Genomic DNA, 3,555 nt, shown 5'->3' with positions numbered 1-3,555 from the left:
TGCCGTCACCACGTGGCCCCGGCTGCCGTGGCGGCAGGGACACGCAGCCGGAGGAGGGCCAGCTGCGGAGGCGTGCGGGCTGACGGGACGGGCGGCCCTTGCAGGGGTGGGGCAGTCGCTCCAACGCTGCAGCGAGCAGCAGCTGGGGTGGGTCTGAACTCTGCAAAAGCAGCTGCCAAAACAAAAATAGAAAAGCGAAATAAACCAGGGTTTGAGGTCTGGAATAAAGAATGTTTTTTTTAATTTAAAATACTAAATTTCACATGAGGATGCGGGCTGATAATCGTGGGCCTCTGCTCCCGGGTCTGGGGGGCTGACACCCCATCCCCGGTGGCGACCTCCGTGCCAGGGCTTTCAGCCAGTCGGGCGGTGGCCGGGTGTGGTCCAGGCAGGTGCAGCAGGACCACTGTTGCACACGTGAGGGTGGAGCCAGCAAGGACACGACCTGGCTCTGGCCCGTCGCCCCCTTGCTCCGCTCGCGGAAGCCTGCGTTACAGCCTCAGGATTTGACTTCGGAGTTTTGAGAACTGTTCGCAATAGGCCTGGCGTTCAAACCAGAGATAGGCGTCCGGTTGAAGGGTTTGCTGTCCCCTCGGCACCTTGCCTGGTTTCCCCTTTCCGGAGCTTTCCGGCTCCTTCACGTCCAGACCCCATGTGCGCCAACACGGGGCTGTGTCTGGGCAGCAGGATGGGCGCTAAACCTCCCCCTGCGCCCTACAGCACCCCCAGCAAAGCCCCTGCCCGCTGTGGAAGGACCAGAGTCAGAGTGGTTCTGTCCCCTGCCGCCCGGACCACGCCCCCTCGGTGAAGCAGGTGGATGGGGCGCCTCTCCACCCCGAGCCCGCTCCGGACTGCAGCTCCCTCCCACTCGACGGAGCAGCCCCAGGCTTACTTGGCACCCTCGTCTCTCCAGGAGGAAAGAAGGAGCGGACCAGGGAGTTCCGGCCAAGCTCACCTGTGAGGGCATCTCCCTGCGGACCATGGCTTCGTCTTTTATTTTAACGCAGCCTTCACTGGTGTTCACTCATAAGCTGCAGTGGTGACCCCTGCTCTCTTGAAGAGGCAGCAGAAGACAGTAGGGCAGAGTTCCAGTCAATGGATAATTATTAGATGCCTATTGTGTTCGTGGTGCTTCACAAAGTGCAGGATATAAACCTAAAAAAGATCCTGGTTATGATCCATCTCAGAAGAAAGAAAGAGAGAAAGAAAAAAGAGAGAGAGGGAGAGAAGGAGGGAGGGAAAGAAGAAGGAAGGAAGGAGAAGAGACACACAGAAGTAGACAGACACACAGACTAAGAGAGAGAAGAACAAGGAGAGACAGAGGGAGAGAGAAACAAAGAGATTCAGAGACACGGAGCCTGGCTGAGAGGCAGGAGCAGACACGCAGCCGCCAGGCGGCCGGGTCGCTGCGGTGGGTGGTGGCATCGGGGCCAGAGGCAGACGGTCACGCGTTGACAGTGCTCCGAGGAGGCAGGGCCTGTGCCCCGTGGTTGGGGGGGAGGAAGGCATGAGGTCCCAGCCTCGGCGGGACTTTGCTGATGAGGTGCGTGCAGGGCTCAGCGTAGTGACCGACCCCCCCCCACCAGCCCGGTGCCGCAGGACGCGCCTGAGAAGCAAGACAGGGTGGGTCCGGGTGCACGAGGGCCATGCAGACGTGAGGTTTGCTGAGTGTGAATAGTTTCCTTGGCCTTTTTAATAAAAAAAATCATATTATCAAAATTGATGAAATCTAAAACACTTCTGCCACTCTGATGGGCTTTCCATTAAAACTAGGAGATGACAGGGGTCACCTGGGGGCACCCGGGGCTCAGGCGGCTGAGCGTCCAACGCTTGACTTGGGCTCAGGTCATGGTCTCATGGTCGTGGGTTCAAGCCCTGCCTCAGGCTCTCTTGGGATGTGCTCGCTCGCTCTCTCTCTCTCTCTCTCAAAGTAAATGAACTTTAAAAAAGTGGGAGATAAAGATACAAATACATAATTAATGCTTACATATTTATAGATGTCATTTTTTGTTGACTTTTCGAAGACCTGAAGACATGAAAACGGAATGACTCTCTAGAGTCCAAGGAGACATCTCAACACCCTTCACGGTCTGGCCTTGAAGAATATTTCCCCTTTAAGCCCCGTGCAAGCCGCACGTGAAGGGCGGGGACCAGACCGTTAACACGAGCTAGGAGGGAACCTCGCTGCACCTTCACTAGTGCGTTCAAGAGGAGCTTTTCTTCACTTCAGATTGAGTTGGCGGGAGATCAGTTGCGAGACGGAGCGGAGGCAGGCAGGACAGCGGGTCGCAGGCTCCTATGCATCCCGGAGGGACACTGGCTCCAGACCCCTCCAGGAGGCCTGCTGGGGGCCCCAGGCCTGCAGAGAGGGATTTCCCCCGGGGGTCTCCCTGGGCACAGCCCCACGGCACCCTGACCCAGGGCCCCCGGCCTCCGGGGCTGGGAGGGGACACGCCACGTGTGCCACTCTGGAGCCGCAGCCCCGGGACAGGGCCCAGCAGGCCCCTCTGGAAGCCGGTCTCCCCACGCCTCACCACTCGCACAGGTGCTGGCTCCGTGCTGACATCCAGGCTCCAGCTGCTCTGCACGGAGGGTGCAGCCTAAAGCAGGGAGAACCGGCCCACAGGGACACAGGGTCACGATACCCGGTGATTCCAGGGGCCCCAGAAGAGGGGCAGTTTGCCAAGTTTGTGTAGGGAAGCCAGCTGGATGGTGGGGGCCCACCTACCCACCCCCGGGCCAGCGGGATGATGGGGGGGGGCCGTCAGCAAACCCGGGGCGGCGGGGTAAGAGGTGGTGCGCAGCGAGCTTGAGCCTCAGCTGAGGGCCGGGCAGCCCCGCTGCGTTCAGGCCCTGCGGCAGCCGGGCAGACTGGGCAGCGCCGTGGCGGGCGGGGCATCGTGGGGCCCTGGCTGGTGGGCACGGGGGCCTCCCTGTGAGCGGGGGCCTGGGCCGCCCAGTCTGCTTCCGTGTCTGTGCAAGAGGCCATGAGTCACCTCTGCCTCCCAGGGGATGGGGACAGAGCAGCTGCGGGAAGGCCCTGCGGCACAGTGACACCTCGTCCATGCGGCACAGGGGGATGACAAGGAGACCCTCAGCATGGAAAGGACACCCCACGCAGCTCTCCGCCTCGCTGGGGTCTGCAGCCGACTCAGGGTCCCTGTTCTCATTTGCTAATGAAGCCAGCGGTTCCTCTGGGGTCCTGACCCCCAACTTGGTCACTTCTGACTGCGGCCACCAGGCGCCTGGGACAGCAGCAGCAATAGCCCGACTCACCAGTGCCCCCGGGATGTCACATCGGGCCGCATGGACGGGACCCCTCGGTGCTATGGCCCAGGTGGGGCCCGTCTCAGCTCTGACTGCACCGTGCACCCTGGCGGCACTGCCCATCCGTCCCCGACACTCGCTGCAAAGCTGCGTCACCTGGCTGGTCCCACCGTCAAGTTATTCTCGCACCCCCTGCTCAGGTCAGTCTTGGAGCCAGGGATCCCCCTGGGGCCCCAGAGAGGCTCAGGCTTTCCTCCGGTGCCCGGTGCCCGCACGCCCTTCCTCCCG

General features: G+C 61.3%; 1 long non-coding RNA gene across 1 annotated transcript; it reads right to left on the bottom strand.

Moving 5' to 3' along the window:
* Positions 1 to 219: 219 nt before the first annotated feature.
* LOC115290517 lies at positions 220 to 1,242 on the bottom strand. The gene is made up of 2 exons (XR_003908165.1): positions 956 to 1,242; positions 220 to 542 (listed from the first exon to the last, which is right to left on the bottom strand). It is a non-coding gene; the product is annotated as an uncharacterized LOC115290517 (long non-coding RNA).
* Between the last annotated feature and the right edge of the window lie 2,313 nt (positions 1,243 to 3,555).

Source organism: Suricata suricatta, chromosome 4, assembly GCF_006229205.1.
Source record: "Suricata suricatta isolate VVHF042 chromosome 4, meerkat_22Aug2017_6uvM2_HiC, whole genome shotgun sequence".
In the NCBI taxonomy this organism is placed as follows: Eukaryota; Metazoa; Chordata; class Mammalia; order Carnivora; family Herpestidae; genus Suricata; species Suricata suricatta.
Note: the sequence above shows the minus strand (reverse complement) of the source record. Positions and strands in the feature narration are given on the sequence as shown.